Source organism: Dipodomys ordii, unplaced genomic scaffold (assembly GCF_000151885.1).
Source record: "Dipodomys ordii isolate 6190 unplaced genomic scaffold, Dord_2.0 Scaffold7, whole genome shotgun sequence".
In the NCBI taxonomy this organism is placed as follows: domain Eukaryota; kingdom Metazoa; phylum Chordata; class Mammalia; order Rodentia; family Heteromyidae; genus Dipodomys; species Dipodomys ordii.
This window is the reverse complement of record NW_012267223.1, coordinates 10,764,610-10,777,704: the sequence shown is the minus strand read 5'-3', so window position 1 is coordinate 10,777,704 and position 13,095 is coordinate 10,764,610. Positions and strand designations below refer to the sequence as shown.

General features: G+C 45.2%; 1 protein-coding gene across 4 annotated transcripts in view; it reads left to right on the top strand.

Moving 5' to 3' along the window:
- Positions 1-13,095, top strand: part of Slc39a11 (solute carrier family 39, member 11) — a 333,089-nt gene that overhangs the window by 77,147 nt on the left and 242,847 nt on the right. The gene's annotated exons all lie outside the window — the stretch shown is intronic.

The window sequence follows — 13,095 nt, the reverse complement described above, 5'->3', positions numbered from 1 at the left end:
AGCTGAAGAGCTGAGGGACAGCGCCCAGGCCCAGAGTTCAAGCCCCACGACCGACAAAAAAAAAAAAAAAAGTCCACTTTCTTCTCCTTGCTCTGTAAAGGAGGCATTATTACAGATATGCTGTACCAGGGTTTTAATTCAGTGGCTTGCTTGCTTAGCTAGTTTTAATGATTCCAGCCCAGCCTTTTGCTGGTTATTTTGGAGATGGAATATCTTGGACTTACTTGCCTGGAGTTAGCCTCAAACTGAGATCCTTTAGATCTCAGCTTCTTGAGTAGCTAAGATTACAGGGTGTGAACCACCAGTGCTCTGCCACTGGTGTATATATGTGTATATATACACATGTGTATATATACATATATACACATATATATGAATAAATGACTTAAAACATCACCTTGACCTCAGGATACCTACAAAAATTAGCAATAATTTCTTGCTACAGCCCCTACCATGTTCAGACGTTCTCCATCTTTTCAATGGGGCTTTCTAAGATTGTTTTGCAAGGACTAGGATCTAAACATCATCTCCCATTGCATTAGTTTAATAATCAGTCTCCCACATCTCTTTTATTCTTCAGCAGACCTGTTGTGTGTATAAGCTGTTTGTTGGAAAAACTGGCTCAATTGTCTATAGAATTTTGCTGATTGCTTCCTGTATAACTTGTTCCTCCATCCCCTATATTTTCTGTAACCTAGGAGTCAGATATAATGCTTGGTAATTGAGAATTCATATATATATATATATATATATATATATATATACTAAATATGTGTATATATATGTATTTAGTATTAGAGGTTGAACTCAGGACCTTGTGAGGCAAGCACTCTACCTCTTGAGCCACATTGTCAGCCCTTTGTGCTTTTATTAATTTTTTGATCTAGGGTTTTACATTTATGCCTGGACCAGCCTAAACTATGATCCTCCCCCCCCCCCCATCTTTGGTCATGGAGTTTGAACTCAAGACCTGGGCACTGTCCCTGAGTTCTTTTGCTCAAGTTTAGCACTCTACTAGTTTGAGCAACAGCTCCACTTCCAGTTTTCTGGTGGTTAATTGGAAATAAGAGTCTCATGGTGTTTACTGCCCAGGCTGGCTTTGAATTATGATCCTCAGATCTCAGCCTCCTGAGTAGCTAAGATTACAGGAATGAGTCACTAGTGCTAGGCTGGACTATGATCTTCCTATTTGTGTTTCCTGGATAGCTGAGGTGATGGGCATGTCCCACTGTACCTCGCTCTTTGTTAGTTGAGATGGGGTCTTGCAAACTTCTTGCTTGAGTTGGCCTCTAGTTGCCTGACCTCAGCCTTCTGTGTAGTAAGTTATCTATAGTCATGAGCCCACTGTACCTGATTATGCATAGCTTGGTACTGCTGTGTATTCAAATTGCACTGGTCACATCAGAAGGTGCATACTTGTGTTTGTCCAGGGTTTGACTTTTTTCTGCTGTACTGGTGATCAGTCCTGGGAGCTGGAAAGACTTGCTTTGGGGCATGAGGTCCCAGAGGTTATCAGGTCAACAGCTTGGAGACAGGGTCCTATCATAAGGAGCAGTGCAGCATGTCAGGTTCAGATCCAATGGTAAAGGATAGCAGTCCACAGTAGTAAATACAGTCATGCAATTGAATATTTTTGTAGGAAGAGAAGGAGAACAATGAAGGTCCCCAAAGATAGCTAGATGAATTTGGAGGGGCTGAAACTTTGCTTGGATGGTATGTCTTTTTGGTAAAGGCTTGAGCCTGATGTTTTGGTAAGATTCCACTGGGAATTTCCACGTCAATGCACATTCTCTAAAAGCAAGAAACACTTGTGTGCAATAAATAGGATCATGAAACTGCAGTAGAGAAAGAGGCCACCGGTTTGAAAGCTTTGTCCTAGGCATGGAAAGGCAATTCAATACCGATTATTTTAACCTGTGGGGAGCTGATTGCTTAGAAAAGATGTGATTTTCTCGAGGAGATTTTGGCCAGATCTGCTTTTGTACAGCAAATGGCGAATCTTGTTTTTTCCAAGTGACTGGCTCACTGTTGGAAGTTAACGATGCCCTCCCATGATGGCCTTTGAGTCTGGAGCAATGCTGGTAGCCAGCCGTTCCCCTTTCCAATGAGAGCTGGGTGGGAGAGTTCAGGGAGGACAGTTCAGCCAGGGCCACTGGAAAAGTTTATTCTAGAGTAAATAGGAGAGGAGGAAGGTCCAGGCGAGGAACAGCCATTAAATTGGGTTAACAGAAATCTTAGCTTTTATACTTTCCTATCTACAGACTCAGGACTGAGAAATGATTGCTGCTGTTTTCTTTCTTAGCTTCTGAGAGGTAGAGGACTGATGTGTTCTAAGGGAGAAATGTGGTCTTTGGACCACACTGATGTGGACTGGGCCAAGGCCAAAGTCCCATAGGATGTGGCAGGAAGGGATAAGTAAGGTCCTGGGGCCTTGTGCTCCCCGAAGATCATCACAGACTGTTTGAGCCATGGCTTTCTCTTTATCAGATGGTAAGTCACCAAGGACTCCAAGATGGCCTCCTAGGGGTGAAGCTCTGAGTTAGAGTAGTCTTCACTGAGAGCAGGTTCTGTCCCTAGTGTCCCTCAGATCAGGCAGGTCACCTCAGAGGTTTTGGGATGGTTGTCCAATATGGAGCTTCTCTCTTAAGCTTCTGTTTTAAAAATTTGAGGAGCTAGGGAGCCCCTGGGTGGGCCTGCTAGATTCTACTTCCTGCAGGTTTTCATTTTGTACTTGGATAATGGTGGGGTTAGGGGAGGCAGGGGTGTCTTTTGTCTAACTTGGAGGTAAGCCTGCTTTCTAGGTGGGCACTTTCTTTTTCTTTCTCCTTTCCTTTTCTTTCTTTTCCCCTTCCTTCCTCCTTCCTTCTCTTCCTTTTCTCCCCTCCCTCCCACCCTCCCTTTTTTCTTTCTCTGTTTTTCTTGCTTTCTCTTTCTTTTCTCCTTTCCTTCCTTTTTGTTCCTCCCTCCTTCCCGCTCTCCTTCCCCCTCTCCCTTCCTCTCTCCCTTCCTCTCTTCTTTCCTCCCACTTCTTTCTTTTTCTTTCTGTGCCAGTCCTGGGGGGCTTGAACTTAGATCCTGGGCACTATCCCTGAGCTTTTATGCTCAAGGTTGGTGCTCTACCATTTGAACATAGCTCTTCCTCTGGCTTTTTGGTGGTTTATTGGAGATAAGAGTCTCACAGACTTTCCTGCCAGTCTGGCTTTGAACTGTGATCCTTAGATCTCAGCCTCCTGAATAGTAGGATTATAAGTGTGGGCCACTGGCACCGTGGCCCTTTTGTCTTTTTAAGTTCTTGCACTGTCACCCTTACCCCCCAAATCCTAGTGGTTTCTGTGGGCTTAAGGACACTGTGATGACATCACTGTGCCTTGATCCTCCCCAGCATGACCCCACAGAACAAGTCCAGTGCCTCCTGACTCCTGACCCTTCTGTCTTGCTGTCATGAGAGAGGGTAGCAAGATAATGGAGGCTGAGGAGGAGGAGAACCTCGTAGGAAGGAGACAGATTAGTATTATTGTATTTTTTTCTTTTCAATTTCATGCTTCAGATTTCCAGTGCCTTTCTAAATAGTGTGGGGGAGAAAGTGACATATCTCACCTCCTTTTCCTGGTGATGGAAAGTCACAGCATTCGTCTTGGCAGAAGAGCCCTGTGCATTCCCTTTGCTCTGCTGGGAACCTGTGGTGTACCCTTGAGGTCTGCCCACAGTCTGCCCAGAATGGCCACTTCCACCACATCCTTTCTCTGTTCTTTGTTTCCTCTCTCCACGTTTGTACTCAGGCTACATGGGTGATTCATCACTGGCCTCTGTTTTCTCAGCCTAGAAAGACTGCCTCCTTCCTGCCCTGCCTTGCAGGCCTGGGCCTGCTGTACAGAGCAGCCAGGGTCTCCTCTTTTGGGCACATGTATCTCTTCTTGTTTGGGCATCCTTTCCTGTTCTTAAAAGAAGTGGGGAGGTGCATGTAAATTGATGAGTAGAAAGACAAGAAAGACTAGAGATTCAGATACCACCATCCAGTGTCAGCCCATTGAAGTCACATGGTGTGCAGTTGTCCCAAGTGAATTCATCTAACCTGACTGGCTCCACATATCAGCCATTCACACATCCATCCATCCATTCGTCCCTCCATCCATTCATTCACACATCCATCCATTCATCCATCCATCCATCCATCCATTCATTCATTCACACATCCATCCATCCATTCAGCATTTGTAGAGAATTGTTCTCTTGCAGGCACTGTGTCCAGTGCTAGGTAGTTGAGGAGGGAAAGGAGAGCTTCTGTTTTATAGGATATTTTGATCAAAAGGACAGGTATATGAACTGCACTGATGGTCACAGTTGAGCTGTTTTACTTAACTCATTATTTATTCATTTATTTCCTTAAGTAATTGTTTCCATTTAACATGTCAGTTTATGAGTACCATGCATCTTGATCAGTGTCATCCCTTTTATCATTTCCTCCCATTTCTCCCAGTCCTACCCAGCCCCTCAATTTACCTAGCTCCACTTTCACATATGTACATTGAATATTGGGACTGCATTTGCTCACCCTTCCTTCCCCTCTCTCCATTCCTTTTTCTTTTTGTGCCCATACCGGGGCTTGACCTCAGGTCCTAGGTGCTGTTTCCTAGCTTTTTCTCTCAAGGCTGGTGCTCTACCACTTGAACCTCAGTACCACTTCTGGCTTTTATTTTTAAGTGGTTAATTGGAGATAAGTATCTCACAGACTGCTTGGGCTGTGTTTGAACTACAGTCCTCAGATCTCAGCCTCTGAGTAGCTAGGATCATAGATGTGAGCCCCAGCACTTGGCTTGTAATTAAATAAATAAAATGATTGCTTCTGCTCCTCATTTTCCAGAGGTTCTTTGAAGACCAGGAAGGCTTTGCAGGGAGTTGTGATGACTAAAGAGTAGACTCTTGCACAGTCTTGGCTATGTCACATGAAACACAGGTTCTCAAGAGAGAAAGTCAGGGGCACAAATATGCAGTGGGAGGTGGTGAAAGCAAAGCAGGTTTCCCAGCTGGAATGGCAGCTGCCCTTAGCCTTAATGGACCAGCATAGTGGGCTGGCTTCCTTGGCTGTTCCGTGTGAGGAAGGCAGGTAGCTGGCTGGCCATAGATGTTTACTGCTCTCAGGTGCAGCGGTCAGCACTCTGACTTCATGCTGGAATTATCTGGAAAGTTTATACCCCTGGCTCCAGTACTCTAGTTATAGCCTGGATTAACTGCCTCAGATTCTCAGATGTGTTGGGGTGCAGTTGAGTATTTGAAGGAGCTCTCACTGAACAGCCAGCTCTGAGAGCTGTCGTTTTAATGGAGTGTGAGCCATGTTCTGGATAAAGCAAACTCTCCCACAAAGCTCCAGTATCTGTGAGGTATAGAATTGAAGTGAGTCAATACTTAGGATTGTTGTCAGAGGGGTGCTGGACTTAGAGGACTGGACCTTAGAACTTGGGCCAGGAGAGGCCTCTCTCTGCTGCAGCCTGTCTGCTGTAGCTCATATGCAAGCTACCATGGACTTGACTATGACCTTGGATCCCAAGACTGGTTGATCTAGTCCGGCAAAGGGGGCAGCTGTCCTGCTTGGGTTTGTTTCCACTTGGTCAGGCAGTGTTGGACAGCTACCCGATGGGATCCCAGGCCCTTGGTCCAAGCAAGACAAGAGATAGGATCTTCACTGATTGGAAAACTGGAGCTTGAGCTTAAGTTTTCACTTGATAAATCATGAGTGTTTTTTGGATTACACACTGCATGTGAAAAATGTCAGGCCTGGCAGGGACTTGTGGGAGTTGTCTCTGCCATCAGACAGAACAGTGCTTCGCCAAATCCAGACAGATGATGGGATTGTAGATTTTTTTTTAAAGCTAATTGAGTTTAGCTGGCTTAACTTATCTGATCTCAGTGTCTTCTGCTGCAATTTGAATAATAGAAAGTAGCTGACATCATTTTTCTTAGCATCTTAGGACCAAAACCATTAAAAAGCATTTACTGTGAGCTCTTTAGAAACATACTCTTACTGAGTACACAGGACCAGAGTGAGAATTTGTTTACTTTTGTCCTTTAGATTTTGTGTGTCAAGGCCAAGTTCCTACACATTATTAACCCAAGTACTTGGTGGAGAGGCTGTTGGATCACACAGTATTCCTTTTTAGCATTGGCTTGAACACAAGAGGAGAGAGGAGCCAGTAATCAAAGCCTTGTCAAGGGCCGGGTAATTTTAGATATGGTCAGACGTGTTGTGTTTGTACAATAGCTGTTGGTTTTCTTTCTGCTGGGAATGTAGGTGCAGGGAGAGAATTGCCTTTGGGCCAAACTAACAACCATCTAGTGAGTACCTGCTTCATGCAAGGCATTGTGGGAGAGAATGAGCAGCTGTAACTTACAGTCGCTTGCTTCAAGGGGCTCAGGGTGGGCTGGGGAGAGTACTCATATTCCTCAGGAGTCCTGAGACACATGGGCATGAGGTTATGAAGAAGGTGATAAAAAATGAAAAGATGCCTGGAGTCTAGTGTTAGAGAGGCTGCTTTTAGTTGGGGGTCAGAGAGACTTCATGGACCTTAAAGTTCAAATGGAAAGATAAGCTGAGTTTTGGAAGGTGAGGATGGGGCAGTGGTGGGCGGGGAAAAGAATACAGAGGGAACTGCAGATTGGAAGCACACGATTGGTCAGTCTGCATAGTGATTGAGTTGGGTGAGAAATATATATATAGAGAGGTAGGTGGGGGCTCAGACAGAGGCAACCAGGGATGCCTTGGAAAGGTTTGTTCTGTAGATGGAGGGGAGTCTCTGGAGATGTGTTCTGTTGTAGCAGATAGATCTGCTCCCTGGAGCATACGTGTTGAAAGCTCTTGCTTTGTTTTAGGGGAAAGGCAAGGATGAGTCCTTGACCTTGAGCAGAGGGAAGTAAAGGAGCTGGCAAGTGAGAAACCAAGAGTCCTGCTGGAAAGTCCCAAAGTCTTGGCTGGTGGTCCTTTATGGTAAAGGGAGCCCAAGGGGTTCAGTTATACCACAGGTTCACATCTCTTCTAGGCTGTGGAAGGGCAGGCAGCACTGTCTGGCTTGTGGTCTGAGGGGGACTCTACTAAAATGGAGAGGGGCATCTTATATCAGGCCCTCCTCTCATGAGTGGGTTTTGTACTTTGTGATATGCATGTGTTGGAGTGGTCTCCATGGTAACCAGACACCCACAGTTGGTATACTGAGGGTGATGGCTCCTGCTGCTCAGCAGTCATTAGGATTAGTTTTGACTGAGAGGAACTGAGAACTGAAAAACAGTGCCTTAAAGATATAAGATCTCTCTCCCGTAGAATTCCAGAGCTCACGCATGGCTGGGAAAGTAGATTCATGGAGTCACCAGGAATCCAGGGTTCATTTTTGCTTACTGCTTTGTCTTACAGGATTGTCTTTTTTTTTTTTTTTCTGGTTCAGAGTAGCTGCTACAGCTGTGGTCATCACAGCTCCTTCTGGGCAGTGAAATGGCAAGGAGGGAGATCCCTTCCAGCTCTGCGTGACAGCCTGCTCCTCTTCCTTCCCCTCCTTCCTCCTCCATCCCTTGCCTCCCCCTCCCCCCTTATCCTTCTCTCCTATTCCCCCTCCTTCTCCCCCTCCTCCTCCTCTCTCCTTCCTCTCTTCCTCCTCTTCCTTCTTCTCTCCCTTTCCCTCACCTTTTCCCTCTCTCTCCCCCTTTTCTTCCTTTTCCTCTTCTTCTCCCTTTCCCTCTCTCTCTTTTCATTGTTATGTCAATAATGGAGCTGGAAATTAGGATCTTGTACTCTCCCTTAGTCTTTTTGTTCATGGCTGGTGCTCTATCACTTGAGCCATTTTTCTCCAGGTCAGCTTTTTACTTTTTTTTGAGATGAACATTTGTGGTCTTTTCTGTCTAAACTGGCACAGTTTTCCAGATCTCAGCCTCCTGAGGAGTTAGGATTGCAGGTGGGAGTCACTGATGCCTGGAAATCCTGTATTTCTTAAACAGACATCTGGACAGGACAGAGGAACAGTACCAACTAGTACAGGTCCTTATCACTCACATTGTTCTCATGAGGGTGGTGAGAAAGATGGAGATAGGAGGACTTAAGTGACCGGCTGGGAGGAGTTCCTGCCTGCTACCATTCTCAGGACCTGCCTGGGGGCCACATGGGATACCAGATGGAATGAATACTTTTCTTGGCTTCCTTCCACTTTTCTTGCCTTCATGGCTCCCACCCGAGGAACAGGACTTCAAGTATCCCAGGAAGAGGCATCCCTGTAGTACCTCAGAGACAAACCTATCTTTGGGTAGTAAAATAGAACTGTGGTAGTAAAGAGTGGTAATGAAGAGTGTTCTAGCTCACATGGGGGTCTGTGCTTCTCATCCCCATGATTAGTGGCCCATTCCTGAACCTCCAGACATCTCAAGGCTCCTTTGAGATGGAAATCCTTTCCCTCTCACCTTGTGCCAGTGTCAGAGAAGAAATTCACTCCTCACTGCTTAATGCCTCTGTGCCCTCCAGAGGAGAGAGAGCAAATCCCAGGGAGACGGTGCTTTGATAGCTGGCTGGTATAAGCTGCTCTCTGCTGTCAGGGGGCCTAGCTTTAATTCCACATCTGACCTGGGCTTTGGGCTACTGTGCTCCCTTTTCCAGGATGCATGCATCAGTGATGGGGCTGGCCATCAGGCCCTGGGGAGAACTGGGTGTCTGACAGCAGCAAAGGGGAGGCAGCATGTTCCCCTGTGGGTGGGCACTTTTTTTTGTCGGTCGTGGGGCTTGAACTCGGCTTGGGTGTTGTCCCTGTGCTCTTCAGCTCAAGGCTAGCGCTCTACCACTTGAGCTACAGCACCACTTCAGGTTTTCTAGTGGTTTATTGGAGATAAGAGTCTCACGAACTTTCCTGCCTGGGCTGGCTTTGAACCGCAATCCTCAGATCTCAGCCTTCTGAGTAGCTAGGATTACAGGTGTGAGCCACCGGCGCCCGGCTTGGGCGATTTCTTTTTGTCCCCTTTGGCTTTTCGGGTCTAGCATCTCTTTGGAAACTTCTGTTTCTGAAGCTCTTTTCTTCTTTTTAAAAAAATTTATTGTAAAGGTGATAAATGGGGTTACAGTTACACAAGTAAGGTAATGAGTACATTAGCTCTTTTCTTCTTGTGAAGAAATCAAGCAGGATAGCCCAGAGCTGAGTGAGTTCTCCAGGAGGGTGCAAAACAGAATAGTATTGTATTTAAGGCAGAGGAAGAGACTCCTAGTCATCACCTGGGCATAAGCGTTAAATAAATGACAGAGTTGAAATTGTTCAACACTTTGTGATTATGTGGTGTTCAGTGCAGTGAGGGTGTCTTTATATGTCCATACCGAGGGATATTTGCATCTTGAGAGCTCCTGCGTTTCCCAACACTGTCAGTGACATTGCTTTATTGCTTTGCATTTTTCAAAGCACGTTCTTGTCTATTACCTCAGCTGATTCTTGCAATAATTCTGTAGGTGTAGGTTTAATTATGTGCATGTAGTGAAGAGAATCCATGCTGGACTTTATTGTCTGACCTGTCCATGGGATCCGCCCTTGTGTCTCTTGGTCTTTGGGGTTTGTGAATGTCTCAAATGACTAGGTTGCCTGGTCTAATAGTTCTAAATAATTGATTCTATCCCTCTTCTGAGACCCTGGTTCTTTCCAGGTCTTTGCCATTGTGTGTGTTTCTTCCCCAAGGGAATCCCTCCTCTCTCTCTCTGCCTCTCTATCTCTATTTTTCTCTCTTTTATTAGTGTATATAAGTTATACAGAGAATTAGTTCATTGTTTCCACACATTTATAATATATTCCAATCATATAATTTCCCCTACTTTTAAATTTTATTTCTTTTTGTGCTAATATTAGGGTTTATACTTTTTATTTTTTTTGTCGGCTGTGGGGCTTGAACTCTGGGCTGGGCACTGTCCCTGTACTCTTCAGCTCAAGGCGAGTGAGTGCTCTACCGCGTGAGCCACAGCACCACTTCCGGTTTTCTAGTGGTTTATTGGCGATAAGAGTCTCATGGACTTTCCTACCCAGGCTGGCTTTGAACCGTGATTCTCAGATCTCAGCCTCCTGAGTAACTAGGATTACAGGCGTGGGCCACCGGCGCCCGGCATCTTATACTCTTTTTTTATGTTATTGTATTGAAAAGGTGATGTAAGAGGAGTTACAGTTACATGAGTAAGGTAATGAATACATTTCTTTTTTTAATAAATATATATTTTATTGTGAAGATACTGTACAGAGGGGTTACAATTACATGAGTAAGGTAATGAATACATATCCTATAGTACGTTGTTACCCCTCCTTTGTTTTACCCCTGCCATCTCTTCCCTCATGAGTCCATTTCTTGTTGAACAGTGTTATCCCCTCCTTCATTTTCTCCCACAGTCCTTGTGTGAGCTCTCTCTCTTTCCCAGTCCTGGAGCTTGAACTCAGCCTGGGCACTGTCCCTGAACTTCTTTTGCTCAAGGCTTGCACTCTACCATTTGAGCTACAGTGCCACTTCTGCCTTTTTCTGTTTATGTGGTACTGAGGAGTTGAACCCAGGGCTTCATACACGCTAGGCAAGCACTCTACCACTAAAGGCCTGGTACGCTTGCTTGGCTTTTTCACTTATAGCTGGCCCTCTGCTACTTTACTATTTGAGCCAAGGCTCTGCATCTAGCTCCCTTCCCCCACTTAATGGGAGGTAAGAATTTCTTGGATTTAGCTTCCCCAGGCTGTCTTTGAACCACGAGTCTCAGATCTCAGCCTCTTGAATAGCTAGAATAATAGGCATGAGCCACCAGTGACTGGCTTTTTTATTTTATATTTTGTTGTTTTTCAAGAGAATGTCTTGATATGTGGCCCAGGGTGAGTGCAGGGATTCACTACGTAGACTAGGCTGTCCTTGGCCTGACTTGAACTGATTTCCCTGTCTCTAATTCTTGAGTGCTACGATTACAAGTGTGCACCACCATACCTAGCTGATTATCCTCTTTTTTATGTTTCACCCTTTCCAAGATGAGATTAATGAGCCCCTTGATTAGCATTACACCCTCCCTCCCCACCCCCCAATTCATCTGTAGATTTTAGTGACTTCTTTGCTTATCCTCTTTCCTCCTCAACCTGGAAGGACTAGAGCAGAGACTCTCCCTTCCATTGGTGAACTGCAGTACCCTGAATAGGGGCTAGAACGTAATTGGCACTTGAAGATACTTTTATGGTTAGGAGGCAAGGCTTGAGTGTTAGTGTGCGTACTTAGCAAGTACAAAGCCCTGAATTCTAGCCCAAGTACCCTAAACATTTTTATAAATGCAAGTGTTGAATGGACATGTGGACATTAGAAATTCTCTCTGGGATGTTTGCACACAGGCCCAGCTTGATTTCTCCAGACTCTGCGTGTGCTGGAAGGTCAGTCTGAGCTCTCAGAACAGGTAACGAGAAACCAGTCCCACCGAGTCTGTAAGGAAATTAGTCTTGCTGATTCTCCCAGTGAAGGAAGAAACTAATTGAACACAAACTCATTATATTTCTGAAGCATTTTGAAAATTTGCCCATGATTTAATTCTGATGAACGTCTCAGGATGTAGTCATGTCAGGAAATGTCTCAAACCATCAGTGCATGGGGTGAGCTCAGGGTAGGGACAGTGGACACGGGGGTGGGAGGGTTGGAGGGTGGAGACTTATTTCTAGCAGACAGATACTGGAGCATGAGAATGGATGTCTAATCATGGGGCTTGGGTTTGAGCCTGATTCTGCTTCTCCTTGGTTGTGTAAGCTGAGACTTGTGACCCTGTTTACTCATCTGTAAGACAGGGATGATGCTGTTGTCTCCTTTGTGGCATGCTACTCAGGGATATAAGTAAATATAATGGAAGCATTTAGTGCAGTAAGCAGTACGTAGTGAATGCCCAATACATGATTAGTGTTGTGGCATTTGGGGTTGGTGTAAGGTATGGAATTTGGGATTGGTATGAATTGTGGTCTGGGCCCAGTTGATTACCTTCTCACAAAACCCTCTGGACCTTTCTTCTTACTGTAAATCTTCTTTCCTCTCTTAGTTTTATAGATGATTAACAAATTAAAAATATGAGCTCATAGTCTATTTAAGATTTAGACACACGCTCTTTCATTTCACTCATTCTGGGCTTTCGCTTGTCATTTTGGTTGCTTGTAATATTGCTATGCGAATTGTCTGTGATATGGGTTTCCACTTTTGTTGAAGTATAATTGCAGTCTAGTAGAGCCTAGGTATCTGTGCTTCTGTGGTTCCAGGGAGGCTCCATTGAGGGCAAACTGCCCATGCTTGGGACTCACAGATGACATCATCCAACTGCCACTCAAGACCTGCGCAGTTCAACAAGTCTCAGGTTTTCACTCGATTGCTCAATGGAGAACATTTACTTTTGTTTTTTGTTAGTCGTGGGGCCTGAACTCTAGGCCTGGGCACTGTCCCTCAGTTCTTCAGCTATAGACTAGCACTCTACCACTTGAGCCTCAGCCCCACTTCCAGCTTTTTCTGCTTATGTGGTGCTGAGGAATCGAACTGAGGGCCTCATGCATGCAAGGCAAGCACTCTACCACTGAGCCACCTTCCCAGCCCCAGAACATTTACTTTTACCTTGCTTTCAGAAGGGAGATTTTCACAAACTGAAGGACAGAGAAACAAGAGATGCCACGATTTCAACACAAGTGATGGCCACTTGGGACATAGAGTGTCTCATATCAGCTGAGGGAGCTGTGTAGTGTGTGCATGGGGATTTGGGGGGGGGCTTTCTTTTTATAATTTGATATTTTTTACAAAGTTTGGTTAAAACTGCACGTACTAGATCTGAGAATCAGGTGGGCTTCCTGAATAGGAAACTGCATGTGGAGCTGTGACTTTTTGAATGCTAGACTTGTTGGACATTTTTATTGGTCCTCAGGGATTTTTTTTTTTATCAGTCATAGGGCTTGAACTCAGGGCCTGGGCACTGTCCCTGAGCTCTATTCAAAGCTAGCTAGCTCTCTACCACTTTGACCCACAGCTCCATTTCTGGTTTTCTGGTGTTTAACTGGAGATAAATAGTTTCATGGGGCTGGGCGCTGGTGGCTCACGCCTGTAATCCTAGCTACTCAAGAG